This window comes from Protopterus annectens, chromosome 11.part0, assembly GCF_019279795.1.
Source record: "Protopterus annectens isolate FY-2018-M chromosome 11.part0, PAN1.0, whole genome shotgun sequence".
In the NCBI taxonomy this organism is placed as follows: Eukaryota; Metazoa; Chordata; order Ceratodontiformes; family Protopteridae; genus Protopterus; species Protopterus annectens.
Genome location: NC_056745.1, coordinates 974,768,654 through 974,786,451, shown reverse-complemented (window position 1 = coordinate 974,786,451; position 17,798 = coordinate 974,768,654).

Genomic DNA, 17,798 nt, shown 5'->3' with positions numbered 1-17,798 from the left:
ATATGTATTGTACAGAGTGTGAGTAGCCTAAAAAGCATTGCTCTCTACTCAGTCAGACACACACACACCAATGCCAGGTCTGGGGTTAGAACACCTACATATTTATGGTTATCACACTACAGCAGTATGCAGTTACAGGGCACACTACAAAGATTACTGGGTGTGATATTCCCAGAGGTGTATTTCTAGGTGAGTTATATCAGCAGCCCTGCCAAAGTTAAGTATATGTATTGTACAGAGTGTGAGTAGCCTAAAAAGGCATTACTTTCTATTCAGTCAGAAACACACAGAGATCCACACACAAACACACAATTACCAGGTCAGGGGTTAGAACACTTATCTATTGACATTATCACATGACAACAGTATACAGTTATAGGATGCACTACAGAGATTACAGGGTGTGATATTCCCAGAGGTGTATTTCTAGGTGAGTGACATCAGCAGGCTTGTCAAAGGTGAGTATATGAATTGTAAAGAGTGTGAGTAGCCTTACTCTTTTTTCTCAGTCAGACACGCACACACACATCTGTCAGGTCGGGGGTTAGAACACCTATGTAACAACATTATCACACTACAGTGGTATGCAGTTACAGGGCACACCACAGAGATTACTGGGTTATAATTTTCCCAGAGGTGTATATCTAGGTAAGTGACATCAGCAGCCCTGCCAAAGTTGAGTGTATGAATTGTACAGAGTGTGAGCAGCCTAAAAAGGGATTGCTCTCTATTCAGTCACACACACACCTTCACACATAGGCACAGTTGTCAAGTATGGTGTTAGAACACTTACTTAACTACTTTATCCCACTACAACAGTACGCAGTTACAGGACACGCTACAGAAATTACTGGGCTATGATTATCCCAGCGGTGTATTTCTAGGTGAGTGACATCAGCAGCCCTGCCAAAGTTGACTATATGAATTTCACAGAGTGTGAGTAACCTAAAAAACATTGTTCTCAACTCAGTCAGACACACACACAGTTGGCAGGTTTGGGGTTAGAACACCTACCTAACTGCTTTATTACACTACAGCAGGATGCAGTTACAGGATGTACTACAGAGATTATTGTGCGATGTTTTTCCCAGAGGTGTATTTCTAGGTGAGTGACATCAGCAGCCCTGCCAAAGTTGAGTATATGACCTCTATGGAGTGTGATTAGCCTAAAAAGGCATTACTCTCCATTCAGTCAGAAACACACACAAACACACAATTACCAGGTCAGGGGTTAGAACACTTACCTATTGACATTATCACATGACAACAGTATGCAGTTATAGGATGCACTACAGAGATTACAGGGTGTGATATTCCCAAAGGTGTATTTCTAGGTGAGTGACATCAGCAGGCTTGCCAAAGGTGAGTATATGAATTGTAAAGAGTGTGAGTAGCCTTACTCTCTCCTCAGTCAGACATGCACACACATCTGTCAGGTCAGGGGTTAGAACACCTATGTAACAACATTATCACACTACAGTGGTATGCAGTTACAGGACACACCACAGAGATTACTGGGTTATAATTTTCCCAGAGGTGTATATCTAGGTAAGTGACATGAGCAGCACTGCCAAAGTTGAGTGTATGAATTGCACAGAGTGTGAGTAGCCTAAAAAGGCATTGCTCTCTATTCAGTCAGGCACACACCTTCACACATAGACACAGTTGTCAAGTCTGGTGTTAGAACACTTACTTAATTACTTTATCCCACTACAACAGTACGCAGTTACAGGGCAGGCTACAGAAATTACTGGGCTATGATTATCCCAGCGGTGTATTTCTAGGTGAGTGACATCAGCAGCCCTGCCAAAGTTGAGTATATGAATTGCACAGAGTGTGAGTAACCTAAAAAACATTGTTCTCAACTCAGTCAGACACACACACAGTTGGCAGGTTTGGGGTTAGAACACCTACCTAACTACTTTATTACACTACAGCAGGATGCAGTTACAGGATGTACTACAGAGATTATTGTGCTATGTTTTTCCCAGAGGTGTATTTCTAGGTGAGTGACATCAGCAGCCTGCCAAAGTTGAGTATATGAACTGTATGGAGTGTGATTAGCCTAAAAAGCATTGATCACTACTCAGTTAGACACACACACAGATTCATGCACAAACACACAGTTGCCAGGTCTGGGCTTAGAAGACCTACCTAACTACTTTACTACACTATAGCAATATGCAGTTATAGGATGCGCTATGGAGATTAGTGGGCTCGGACTTTCCCAGAGATGTATTTCTAGGTGAGTGACATCAGCAGCCCTGCCAAAGTTGAGTATATGAACTGTATGGAGTGTGAGTAGCCTAAAAAGTCATTACTCTTTACTCAGTCAGACATACACATACAGTTGTCAAGTCTGGGGTTAGAACACCTACCTAATTACTTTATTACACTACAGCCATACGCAGTTACAGGACACGCTATGGAGATTACTGGACTATGACTTTCTCAGAGGTGTATTTCTAGGTGAGTGACATCAGCAGCCCTGCCAAAGTTGAGTATATGAACTGTACGGAGTGTGAGTAGCCTAAAAAGCATTGCTGTCTACACAGTCAGAGACAGACACACACATGAGCACACACTCACACATTTGCCAAGTCTGAGGTTTGGACTACTACCTAACTGGTTTATCACTACAGTAGTACGCAGTTATGGGATGCATCATGGTGATTTCTGAGCTACGGCTCTCACAAAGGTGTATTTCACATTGGATGACCTCAGCAGGCTTGTCATAATACTACTATAGGGTGGGCCGTGTGTGCATGGGCCATAACCCATTCATGTAGGGGTTGACATGCCACATGTGGGCACAAACGGGGTCATATGTCATAGGTACGTGTATACAGCTACTAGATGACAACTTCCTTGTACAGTCATGTTGCACAGCTAGCACGAGCACCACATAGTCTGCCATGCTGACAGATGCTGATGGCTAGTATCTGCAGTGAGTGCATCTGCACCTCATGTGGTTGTGGGTCTTTGGCTGTGTGCTGGGTGGGACAGTCCCGGATGTGTCCTTGTCATGGTGGCCCTCTTCCACACATCTATGTCCATCTACCTTTGGCTTATTATAGTGTGTTGTCCTTACATATATGTCTGTATTCCTATCCACTGTGTGTGCAAGGCAGGAGTGGTGCATACTGACATATGTCTGCACTAAGAACTGCGACTGCCAGATATGTCTGGTCCACTGGTGTTTTCAGACATGGCCTTCATGTGTTTAAGTGTGTGAGCATGCCCAGTATGACCTTTCAATATGTTGTTGACTGACATTGCCTTCATTCCTCTAAGTGTATGAGCATGCCCAGTATGACCTTTCAATATGTTGTTGACTGACATTGCCTTCATTCCTCTAAGTGTGTGAGCATGCCCAGTATGGCCATCTGTATTGCATGTGTAGAGCATGCCCAGGTTGTTTGTACTGCGGTGCTGACCTTTGTGTTGCACACCAACAGGTGGCATGCTGTGTCTGCAGGGTATCCATCGCTCATTTGGCATGTACTGTTGCTGCATTTCTGCATAGCGGGGGAGGCACCTGACTGTTTCTACATTTCTGCACAGGAGTGGGGGAGCACACCTGACTGTTACTATTAGTGTACATACGATGGGGGGGCACACCTGGCACTTCTACACATTTGCTAGGGCTGTACTGGTATGTCAGGTACTCCATTTCAGTCTGTAGTCTTGCCTATCATGCTGGCTAGAGGCATACCAGTGTACTACAGATCCTAGCTTTCACTGCCTACATATTAGTTTCAGTATTCCTAGCTTTCACATCTTACATCCAACTGCCTGGCCTGCTGTAGTCTGTCTGTGCAGGCCTGGAGGGGGGGGGTTACACATAGGGCTCATTCAGATGCCATAGGGCAGCATTTGTTTGTGTTTGTCTACACCTATCCTGCTGACTGTAACAGTTGTTAGGTATGTGAACCCCCCCCAACTGGCATGTGTGAGTCACTTACCTTGTGGGTGTCTCAGTATTGAGGGTGGTGCTGCAGGGCTGCCTATGTCGGATGCACAGAGTACACTCCCTATACATGGTTGAGCACAGGTAGTGTCATGTTTGACATCCCTTTTACTGTATGTGCGAGTCAGAGAGAGGTGACATTCCCTGGGTCCCTACTGTGTCAGTGCATGTGCTATGTGTTGCCTCTTTGTCAGGGCCAGAGCATACTGGGCATGCCTCCTTTAGCCTACTGGGGCAGGCTCAGGTTGTTCCTCCTCTGAGTCACTCTGTGCCTGTGCAGGCCCTGGCAATGGTGGAGGGCTGTGTGGCCCTGCCCCATGCTGTTCCTGATGCAGCTGTTTCCGCAGGATAATATTGTGTAGCATGGCACATATAAGGACAATTTGGGTAAATGTAGTTGGTGAGTACTGCAAGGCTCCACCAGATGTGTCCAGACACTGGAACCATGACTTGAGCATCCCAGACACATGCTCTATTATGATTCGTGTTTGTGCGTGTGCCTCATTATGGAGTTCTTGTTTGGGTGTGTGCATTTCTGATGGGTGTCATCAACCATGGCTCCAGTGCGTATCCAGCATCCCCCACTATGTGACCATGTGGGATGTCCCCACTGGCAAATCTATGGAACAGCTGTGTCAGATGCCAGATGTGGCAATCGTGGTAGGTTCCAGGGCAGCCAGTACACACATTCATTATTATGCCCTGGGCATCGCACATGACCTGGCAGTTATGGAGGGGAAGCCCTTGCAGTTGATGTAGACCCTACCCTGATCACCGGGTGGTGCTTTGATGCATATGTGCATGCAGTCTATTGCACCCACTACCTCGAGGTATTCTGCTATATGATGGAAAAGATGCATATTGCTGGCCAATGTCTCACGAGTAATGGGGAGATATACGTGCTCACCGACATCTGCTGACAAGGCATCCAGGAAGTGGTGGAGTACCCTGGATGCTGATGCCTGTGATATCCCCATCATATCCCCAGTTGGCCTTGGAAGGTACCTGCAGCTAGTATTCGTAGGCCTACACATACCTTGGTATCCACTGGGATGGGTTCCCCTCTATTAGTTCTGTGTGTGAGGTGTGGCCGGCACAGCTCAACAATCTGCTGTAAGAGGTCCCTGTCCACCCTATAGCACACTACTATCTCCAGCTCATGTAGCCCTTGGTAGGTTACCATGGGTCTGTATGCTCTTCTCCATCTCCTCACTGTGGGTTGCTCAGCAGCATTCACATCCTCACCACCTTCAGCCTCTTGCACATGCTGGTTTATGATAGCAAAAGCAGCCCCTAGCATTATTTCCCTTGTGTTCATTTTCTAAAATGTCCTTGTTTGTATACACCGGTGGTGCAGAGTTATTGGGAATAACAAGGGGAAAGGTGTTTGCATAGTTTATAGTGGTGCGCTGGGCTAGGCTGGGCTGTTGCCTGTGTGATTGGCTGCTTCTGATACATTTCACCTGTCAGCTAAGCTAGTTCTCCTTGATTACCTTCCTACTGCTGTTTTCCCTTCCCATTGCCTCCCTGTTTAAGTCTGTGTGAGTGCTGCACAAACAGAGTGCTAAAATGTGCACAGAGCTGCTATTTCCTGGTTTAACTTCCTTTTCCTTCCTGTGAAACCCAGTGCGTGGTGCGTACACCTGCTTACACTTTGTAAGCAGTTGTAGGCAGCTTGGACACACCTCTAGCTTAGCTGTGCTAAGACAGGAGCTGTCCCAAGCCACAGGGCTTCAATCCACTTACAGTATTCCTAACACCCCCCCCATGATGTCACCTATATGCTAGTCTTGCACCCAGCTATTCATACTCTTACACTCTTGGGACCTGCCTCACACTCTGGGAAATCTGGGATTCACTATCCTTCTCCTCATTTGCATAGGATTGCCTGCTAATGCATAGTTACATGTCCCACACTGAGCCTCCCCCTTAGCAACCATTACTCACTGGCTAGGTTCTCTTATGCCTGTCAGTGACTTGCATGGCTGAATACTGCTTTTAGTTAGAATGCTTATTTTAGGTTTGTTTTATTATTTTCCCCCCAATCCCATTTCCGCGCCGCTGCCCTATGCTTAAACAGGCAAGATCGGCGTAAATAAATTAAAAGGTTTTTTTTATTATTTTCACATTTTGCAATGCCAATGACCTTTTACTTGGCCATTGGCATGCTTCATCAATGATATGCAGCCTTTATTTGGACCTGTCATAGCTCCGTTTTTTAGTTTGCAGAAATGTACTCGGTTACTAACCTAGTACATTTCTGCAGACTGCACTCATCCTGCTGACAGCTGCCTGCTTCCTGGATCACATATTACCCTCATTTGCATAGTTTTCACCTGCAAATGAGGGTAATTTGCATACAGGAGCTCAGTCCATGCAGAATTAGCCTAAGAGCTCACGTGCACGTCCCGGGAGCTCATTCCTGGATCGCACGCCGGCCATATTGCCGAAAATAGCTCTTAAACTAATCCTGCACACTATAAAGGGCTTTGTAAATCCTGGGGAAAGTACAGAAAATCTTTTGGATTGAAAGGATTGAGATAATACATACTGTGTATATTTCTTATGTGTACGTCCAACCATAGAGAATAGAGTGATGAACCATTTGATGAAAGTGTTAGCCATTTTAGTGCATATCAAAAAAAAATAGTATCCACTGAGCATATGTTATGTCAGGGCATGTTACAGCTGATTTCTCTAATTCTAGAAGAGTCTAGAATTATTAGGTAGACTTCGCTGGAAATCCTGGTAGCAGCATCCATTCCATTTTAGGACAGAGGTCATATTTTTCTTATTCATCTTGTGGAGGCCAGACAGCCTATGACATATGTCTAATATTGACATTCCTTGGCGCACTGTTTATAACCATCAACCTTTTGATTACCTGGGATTCTCAGTGATGATCAATTCTCTTTTCTCTATGTTTGCTAAGAGCAGTTCTGGGACAAGTATGTCCAGAAATGTGTTAATGAGAGAACATACGTTCTACCATTGGGTTTGTTTGCCTAACAATGGGCAGCCAGTAAACTATAGAAAGAAACTGATTAAGAAAATATCTGGAATATGGAAGATAAGCTTAGACAAGAATGAATAGATAAACAGCATATTTTCTTGTCATGACAGTGAAGGTAGGAGAGTTTTCATTGATGGCATCCTGAATAGTTTCTATAGCTGCAGCTGTGACATATGTTGGATGGGAGCACTCATCATAGATAGTGATAGTAGTGCCACATCTTTATGAATTAAAGATGAAAGACACTAGATCAGATGCTGATTTGCCTTAACGTTTTTGAAAATGTGCAATAAAATGTTCTTCCCTACAATGGAACCTTTCAAAATCACTGTATTGCAGAATTTTTAATGGTACATCCTTATTCCAACTTTGTATTTTTAATCCTCTATTTTCTTCTAAAATATGTACCTCTGGTGTGATATGTTTAAGTTGTATCAGATATGAACATTGCACTGTACATATTAGGTATGTTATACACATATTGTTCTGTTACAACATTGTATCACTGTGGAGCTTTTCTCCCCAGGCCTCTACTGAAAACAGGCTATTTTAGGCCCAGTCAGACTTTCCCGGTAAACAAATAGATAAATAAATAAATAAATTAGCTCATGCCTTTATACTAATTGGGTACATCTGTGTCACATTTTCCTTTAAGTCTTTTGCTGTCTTGTATGGTTTCACTTTACATGTTTACATCATCATTTAACCACCTCTCACATATTATCTTATTATAAATAAAGTACCAAATGGCATCAAATGTAAGGACACTTGTATATTGTGTCAGAACAAATCTTATTTTGTGACAGCTTTCCCTGCACAACTTTTCAGTATTCAGTTGGACTTCATTTAATTATGTAGAAAAGATATCTTTTTTGTTATAGTGTCACATTTATCAGCCTTTCTTCATTTGATTTTATATTTTTTTAATCAAAACTGCCGTATTCTCTTCACTTTTACCCCATATAATTTTAATTGGGAGTGTTTTTATTGTTTTAAAATAATATGCCAACTCAGACTGATTGTACCTTTTCTATCATCTACCTCACAACTATCTGCACCCTTAAGAAGACATCATTGTTGTCTTCATAACTTTTGCTCAGAGTATTTATATTTCAGCTACCAACATCCTTATGACTGCATGGTAACATACTTAAGAGCATGAAACATTTAAGCAGTGCTTTACTGTGATTAGAATTGTAGACAAGCTGAGAAGCCCCAAACTGCAACATTCTTAAATATTACAGGTAAAAAGCTATAAAGGAGTTCAACACTTTTAACTACAAAGAAGAAGAAAATGACATGTTAACAACAATGAAAGTAAGCTTCAGCTATGCCAAGAAACCGAGAAAAATTGTATTTAAATTAGGTACTTCTTATTCACTAGAAATATAGAAATAGTTGACATTAATGTAGTAGGACTCAAGAGCGAAACAAAGAGACATTGTGTTTGGTGACTTATAAGTCAAACTCTTAGAATTATCTAATGCACTTTAAAGTTGCATTAAAGACTAGAAAAATGTTGTATGTGAGCAGGTTAAGTGATCTAATTGCAAATGAAAAGGCAGCATGAATTATTTGAAATGCATAAACTAAAAGCAGAGACTCATTAATTTGTTAAAGATAAGTTTCAAGTTTCCAAACAAAAAATAAATTTATAAAATGAAATAGAATTATAAAGTAATCACAAGTAAATTTAAATAGCTTCCAGAAAAAAATTACTCCTAGAAGGAAAACCTTATGATCTATGCCTGGATGCAAATATGACAAAAGGCACTGTAAAGATTATCATCACAAAATGACAATTGTGTAAAAGTTTTAATCATTTTCTAAAATGTTTAAACACAGAAATAAAAAATGAAATATTTGAAAAATTGCTAAAAGAGTAAAAGCTGGTATTTACATATGTGAAATGGCAATACGTGAGTATTACTGTATAATACTCTTGTATGCTAGGTACAAGAAATGAACGTAAAACCATTTCTGAGACTTCCTTTAAAAATAATTTTCCTGTCTCTTTCTCTCTCTCTCTCTCTACATTTGTGTCATATATTCTGATCATAAACTCTAATCTTATATTATGCTTCTGTTAGTACAAGCAAAGAAAATAGATGTTTTTATTTCAAATTGTTACATTCAAAGTGGACTTAATCAGCCTAACCCTGCTTGATTGTTTTGTTTGTGAAGAGATGGGAATGTTTAAAATGATTTACAGTCCTAAAACATCTAACAGTTTCTGACAGTCACAGAGATAAACATAAGAATCTACATTATACCATATGAAAATCTGTATTGCCTTATTTTACTGTGATGTCATTCTTATGGTTTCCTTATGCTGTATGCAAAGCTGTATTGTTTGATTTCGCAGTGATTTTGTTCACACAGGCTGTGCCTGGAGTAGGTCCATTATGATCATTGCGCAACCCTACTAAAAAATCTAATAAACTAATTCATTAATCAATAAACAAATCAGAATGCTAATTTGTCTCAAATCAGTCTTGAAGTTTCTGATAAAATGCAAATGGGCAAGTTTTTGAAGTTAAACAGCATCATAATAAATTTTATGTCTAAGTGAAGCAAGTATCAAAACAGAGAATGTGCTAAAAGAATGTGCTAGAAATGTGACAAGAAAGAATGATGTAAATTATATGATGCACATATACAAATAAATGATATGCACATATAGAAGTAAAGGATATGCACGTATAGAATCCTTGTTGATATACAACTGATTGGATGAGAACAATGTGTACGATTAGTGTAAGAGTAAACATTCTTGCTTTGAGAAAGTACATAGTGTCAGGAAAGCTGCAGAATCAGTTTCATGGCAAGAAGCAAGCTTGTGCACTGAAAATGAACACACATTTTATGCAGAACAGTATAAAACAGATCAGAGATTATTTTCAAAGCCTGTGATGATTCATTTTATGATTAGGTTGTCATCTCAGGAAACATATTATAATTTCTTCTGAAACTGGTCCTGGTCCTGGGACTAAAGTAGCTGTTGAACAGTGACACTAGTCAAGTGTAGTCAAGTGATCCTTGTAGTTAACATTAATATTTTAATTTTCCTAGATAGTAGTACAGTACAGTCATTACCAAGGACTACATGACACATCAACCTTTCCTTATTTATTTATTTGGAGGGAAAATAAACAAGCAAATCATGTAGCCAATAATATGAAATATATTTCAGAAATCATTGCATTATTCATTCCACATTGTATGTGTAATTTCAATATATTTAAAATAAAAGAAATATAATGACTGCTTTTTCTACCTGTAGAAATAAGGAGGGGGTTTTCAGATGATTTTAATAAGAAGTTCCAAATAAATCAGTTTTCTTAACTGAGAGTTGTGGTATTATCAAATTCTGGATAAGTGCTTCTTCCCTAACATTACAATAATGATTTAATTTAATGAAACCACATAAAAAGTTTATATGTGTGTGTCATTGGATGAATGTAGTTTCAATAATAAATAACATGTTTACCACTATAATTGGTTATACCATGAAAAAACTGGTATAAAATTATTCACTTTGATTCATGAAAACAGCAAACCCAGGATAATGTTATTTTTCCTTTAAGTCGCCCCTATATTTTATTTTATTTCATTTTATTTATATTTGTTTACCTGGATAGTGCACTGATCAATAATGACCATGTTCAGGCTTGCTATGGCGAAATACAAAACATTTCACAAGCATAAATTACAGAAATGTAAGCATTTATTGATTTATTTCTGGAATTTGTTCTTATTCTGTTAAATGTATGCATTTTTCAATTTAGAGGATTAATGAAAATGGATTATACTTCTTAGATAGAGATATGTTGTCCAAATTTATTTTTATTTTGTAATATGAGAAATGTGTGATAACACTGGAAAATGTTTATTCTTGGCTGGAGAGCTTAGATGAGAAGAAGGTATCCTTATTGTACAGTGCTTTGGATTGTTGACAGATATGGGTCTGGAATGATTGATGGTGGCTGGAGAGCTTAGATGAGAAGAAGGTATCCTTATTGTACAGTGCTTTGGATTGTTGACAGATATGGGTCTGGAATGACTGATGGTGGCTGGAGAGCTTAGATGAGAAGAAGGTATCCTTATTGTACAGTGCTTTGGATTGTTGACAGATATGGGTCTGGAATGATTGATGGTGGCTGGAGAGCTTAGATGAGAAGAAGGTATCCTTATTGTACAGTGCTTTGGATTGTTGACAGATATGGGTCTGGAATGATTGATGGTGGCTATGTTTTTCTTAAACATTCTTCGTGGTGTTTATGGAATGAAATAATATCACATGCACATGATCTGATCATCTATATAATTATGTATAAACATTTGCTTGTTGTGGATGGGGGCATGCACAGGATGGCTGCATTTTTTCTTCTTGTATGGGTGCCTTGGACCTGTCCGTAAGACTTCACAACAGTGCTGCAATGTCTGCTAAGGCTGTGTTCTAGCAGGTACACTCACATTTCACTGCAGGATCTAGTCTCAAACACACACACACACACACACACACACACACACACACACACACACACACACACACACACACACACACACACACACACACACACACAGTGACTGTGGTCCCTTTCAAAACCACAACCCATATAAACACAAACATACTACATAAAGTCTGTTATAGCTTGAACATCATGTACGCATTTTCCTGTGGAAGACACTGCACATTTGTGTTTCCACCTGTGGAAATGATAACTATACCTTGACGTTTGTACTTTGTTGCTAAGGCTGCCTGTGTCTGATGCACAATGTGGCCAGGCAATGCACAGGTAAACACAGCTTGGTTATAGGTTTGCATGCATCATTTTTACTGCAGTGCATATGTTTTAATCTGTGCCTGAACTACGAGACATTCACTACCTGTTGCCAGTGCAATGCCATACTGCACCTACCTTCAGCTAGCATGTTCATCTTCTGTTGCTGTGTTCTTCACTGACTCCTCATCTAGCCAGTCTCCACTTCCTGGTGTCTTAGAAGATGTTCCACCCTTTTTGATGCAACTGCTTCCTCAGCAGTATGTTAAAAAAAATTTACATAGTAAGAATATCTTTGTAAATGTGCTAGAGTCATAGTGCATGGCACCACTAAATACATTCAGGCAGCAAATGTGTATCTTCAGCACCCCAAACACATGTTCAGCAATGACCTGATGTGTAACAGGGCATAGTTGTAGCCATTGTCTGCCATGGTCTGAGAATTTCTGACAAGTGTCATCAACCAGGGCTCTGGGCCATTTCCAGCATCACCAATAAGATGCCTTGAAGAAGGTCATCCATCACAAACAAATGATAGAAGACACATTTTTGTCATATGTGAAAGTCACAGGTACTACCTGGGTGGCCTGACACAATATAGATTATATACCCTGTCCATTACAGACCACTCAATAGTTGATAGAGTGTTAACAATTAGTGTGCATTCTTCCTAGTTTACAGGGTGGGAACTTTATTTCAATGTGGGAAATGGGCTACATCATAGGAGTCCTACATGTTGTTGTCTCTCTCCTCTGTTGGTATGAGGAAACCATATATTCCTCCCACATGCTGAAGCATAACATTTCAGAACTGGTGGAGTAGCCTTGAGGCAGATGCATGAAAAACCCCTACTGTGACCCCCTTTTCTCACTGATTAGTCCCAGTAGTTAGTATTCTGAAAGCCAGACATAACTTAGTATTCACTGGCATAGGCAGTCCATGAATCCCACAGATATGCAGATGAGGGCAACACATATCAACCAGCTTCTGTATGGTGATTAACCACAAAGTAGCAGTCTATAATGTCAATGTCATGAAGGCGTTGAAATGTTAATTGCAGTCGGATGACACAGTGCCTCTGAGGGTGATGAAGAGAAACACTGGAGCTACTAGTGGCAGTAAACAGACCACTGCAGAGACACACTTGCTAAAGCTGTGGCTGCCCCTAACATCATTCCACTAGTCCTCTCATGTAACTTCAGGATTTTATGACAGTTACGGAAATAAAGTGAAAAATTCTATTTAGGCTGCCTTCTGTAGCACAAAAAAGCCTGGTGTCAGTGCACAGCTATCAGCACTCTGGAAACTACTTAGTGAATAAATTCTACCGCTCAGCTAACTATACCTAGGGCACAAGTTAGAAATGAAATGACTTGACAGAAATAAGGCAGGTGATGCAAGTCCTGAATCCAGTTAACTGATAATTTTACAGAGGGGGTGTGAATACATATTTTAACAGATTTTGTTAGATCACTGTGTTGTTGTGTAAAACTCACATATTCCCAAAATTGCTAATAGCATGTGAGGCGTTGCCTGTCCACTTTCACATTCTTTGATATTAAATATGGTTTACTATCAAAATCACAAACACCAGAATAAAATATGGTCATTTGAGTGAATCATATCTCCAAAAATCAGCAGAGGAGCACAGGCACTATGTTGAAAATAATGCCGAATTCGATGAATTGACATTACTCGACATATGCCTTCCCCTGCAGCTTACTCAACACCACTGGAAGTTGAACTTGTAAACAGTACATACGTACTGTACAACACAAAAATGCCTGTTTTTTCAGGGGTGGCAAGTCCCCCCTACACCCCCCCCCACCTCCTGCAAATAATATATTCCAACTCTGAGATTGCACTACAGTAGGGCAAAGGGTAATTTCCCAATCCCCACTCTACCACGATTTGTATTCATAATGCTGATGACAGGTGTGTGAATGCACTGTGGCATTCGTGAAACTGCACCTCGCACTGGTGTAGGTTAAACAAAATGGGAATCATCCAACTGTTGTTTGACATTCCCGTTTTCATCTGACCTGTATTCATCATTTTGATAGTAAACCATTAAATACACTTGTGATATAATGTGTGCCACAAATTACATTTCCAACGTTGCAAGGAGCTGTGAAAAATATGAATGGCTCACTTGAATGCAATTTTTTCTTCTCTTCATTGCTAGCTAAACCCATGGATTGAACACATTTCCCTGTCAAGTTTTTTTCTCTGTAATTTTTTGTTATGCCTTTTGCGTTTGTGCTCCACTTGGCAGTGCACAAATATAGTTTACTGCTTCAGGGAAAAAGTGAAAAATTATGTAGGCTACCTTCTGTGCAAAAACAACCCCAGTGTCAGTGTGCAGCCGTCAGCACTCAGGATAGTACTTGGTGAATACATTTAACCTGTCAAGTAGCTTCCCCTGTTGGACAAGGTGCAAGTATAGTAATACATAGTTCAAATCCAATTAACAGATACTTTCAGAGTGTCAGAATAATTTGTCATAAGATTTTGATTAAGAATGTCAAAGTAAGTGCAGTTGAGTATCATAACTATGTTTATTGCAAGAAATGTGCCATTACTGCTTGGTATAGAACCCAGTATAATGTGCTCAAATTATATTGAACATGGGAACACTGATATTTAATGTAGAATGCAGATACATAGGTCTGATGTGTGCATTAATTTTGTTTTAATTATTGAGTTCTCACATATCATAAGCATGTGTTTATAACAGTATGTGTTATGAAATATGTTTGTAGCCTTACCCATCATGTCTTACTCAGGGCATGCAAATGCATGTATATGAGATGTGTTTACAAACACAGACACTGCCTTTTACATAACAATGCAGTCCCATGACTAAGTAAAGTCACAGGCATACAGGCATCTCATCAGTATTTCTACAGTCAGTCTTAAAGTAGTACACCTCTAATTACCATGTCAACATGTACGTTTTCCTGTGCATAGAGAGTTAATGAGCAAAGTTTAAAATTGTATCCTTTTTTTCTTCTTAGGTTTGATTCACAGGTGGTAGTGTTCAGTCTTACCAGTATCTAAATGCCAACATGCCAATATGTCACAAGCCATACTATTTTTCTTCCAATCAAGCATGATTATACCCGACGTAGAGCATATTAGTGTTTAACAATGGAACACATCTCAATAGTTTCAGCATCACATTGATAAATCTCATTTACATTCTTAACACCTTCAGTGCTTCTTGATGTAATCAGCGCCAATGTGTCTGCAAAGCCATTGCTGTGCTTTCAGTTGTGCAAATGCAGTTGGTAAAGCTGTGCGCCTGTGCTCATGTTGTTACACAAAAGATCTGATGTGGGCTCCAATGCACATTTATATTTATGGCTTGACTGATGCAGACGTGGCTGATGACGGTAGGGATAGTGTTCTGTTTAGAACACAAAGCTAGGCATTTGAGGAGTCCACAATGTTTGTGGCACTCCTTGTGAACTGCTACAACCAGAGGCTTCTGCAGGGTGAATATGCATGGTCTCAGTCTAGGGCTGAGTCTAGGGGCTCAATGTCATCCCCACTACAGTAATATGAGAAAGTGCAAGATGGACATCCTTAGCCAATGGAAGAGACTGCAAACACCCCTCAGTTGTATAAGTACACCGACCCATTACATGATCTAGCCTGCCAACATGAGTACTCGTTATGCTTTCATATCTTTTTTTTCTTTTTCTACTGTACAACTGCAGCAAAGATAGCAGAAAACTGGGAGGTACAACAGATGAAACTATGCAGCAGGTCTTAAGGAAAGGCACAGAGGTATTCTCAGTCCATCACTGTATATCACGTTGAGCAGGAGTACCTTAATATTTATCAAGCCTACATGCATGCTCTAATAGCTCTTGGTTATTGCATTAGGCAATGAGTGCATCAGATTAATTATGTGTTGGTTCAATACCTAGAAACAGAAATTAGATTTTTCACAGACTTCTGTTTATAAGATAGTTTAATTGCAGTACTGCATGTCACTAACAATTCAATGTTTGCAAATACAGTTACTACCTTTGAAAACATAACTGACATGGCTTAGTGAAATACATCATTCTTTTGGTCATATCATGCCTTTGTGATTGAGTAAATTTATGGCACATTCATGTCTTCCAATCATATCTGGATGTGGCTAAGGTGTATGTATGTATGTATGTATGTATTTGTCATATTGTCTTATGGACTGAAATAATTAAGTAATGTCACATGCCATTGATATAATTGTCTCTATTTTGTCTCACCTACCCTTTATCTCTCTTTTATTTATTTTGTTCTCTTTTTTATACATTGCTGCTGAAAAGAAAATGACTATTAGCAGAAGGAGGTAGACTGACCACACTGAGTTTTGGCCCACCATACCTCCATAAGTGGCTGTGTCTGCACCACCACAGGCAGTACACACACCCAACACAGACAACCAGCACATCTGGGTCACAACCTGAAAGCTCTGCCTTCACAACTACTGCCCTTCCTTTGCCACATGTATCAGGTAGCTCTGCTCTGGCTGCTGGTGCAGTAGTGCCCTCTGAGAACAATAGTAGTAGAGGTGGTGATTTTTTCACTCAATAGGAGCTGACAGGGCTGGAGGAGGGAATTATGGAGAGGGACCTCGGATCCTGAATTGGTAGGGTTGTAAAGGTCCTGCATTACATGGGAAAATAATGCCACATCCTGCATTGACCAAGGCAGCTGACACAGAAGACAATGATGACAGTTCTGAGGGTGAGGACTAAATTCACGCTGTTCTTGAGCTGTATGTAGATGCACCTCCAGGGTCCCCTATCTCTCACTAATTACAGTGCTTAACCTTTTGTGTCCATCACCATCCCTCTCTGTCCTGCATGTCCGCTATCTAACCTACCCTTCATACATGACCATCTCATTTTTAAGCACCTTCCCCAACATTCCTCTCTCTCTCAAAACAGAAAAAAATGATGCTCCATACACAGCTCTCTATGTTTATGTGTCATTTTGACACACCTGATTTAATCCAATTGGCTATACAACATTATTCTGTTATTGTCACCCATCCCTGGTGTGGGGACTCTCCAAAGGCATGCTTATTTAACCAGAATAACAAATTCAAACATACATTTATAGAAATGAAAAAGCATATTGACATAGTTTCAGTTGCAAACATTATACATCATATATAATCTTCTATACAATCATTGCCAATCAAACATTACATAGCTCATTCAATTCCTGCATTCCCTTATACCTCATTCCTCCTTTTAAGCCTTATTCAGCATGTATTTTTGCCATGATGCCCATTTCTTCTATGTAATTTGCCCCTAACCTTCTCTAAAGATCCCACTTCCAGTTCTTTTAGATCTGTTACTATACTCACAACTTCTGCTATGGTTGGTTTAGACTTTGATTTCTGTTTTCTACTAACTGCTTTATAGGGCAGCCACCAGAATTAAACTCAGCAAGGCCTTACTGTGTCTAGGCAATTCCAATTCTGTATCACAGCTTAAAAAATGATGTCCTAAGTTACACCAATTTGATCATCCAGGATTTTTGAAAGAGTAGTCCGTAGGGAATTTTTAAAATCAGCCAACTCTTTATATTCCCAAAAAAAACTATGTTCCCAATTACCTCTTTCTTCCTCATCACACATTCAACATTTGCATTCTACCTGAGGAAAAGTTTGTTTGAGTTCACTTGGCATATACAAATACCACTGTGCAAAAACTACTAAGCAAAAATCCTACATTTTCTATACTTTTTGCATATTTGGAAGACATGCATATATCCTCACGTTGATTCTTTGGGAATTCCTTATAGAATCTCTCTTCTCAAGTCTTTCTGACTTGCTCTGATTGGTTCCTATAGCTAACATCCACCATTTTATATGCCCTACTAATCTCAAAGCTTCTGTTCTAGATCCTGGTCTTTCACTTAGAATTTCCATTTTCCTTTCCTTTTGCGTACACTTTGCTATCCATCCTTGATAGGGAAGGCAATCTGAAACCTACAGTCCAAAAGAATTATTGGCCTCTTCCCA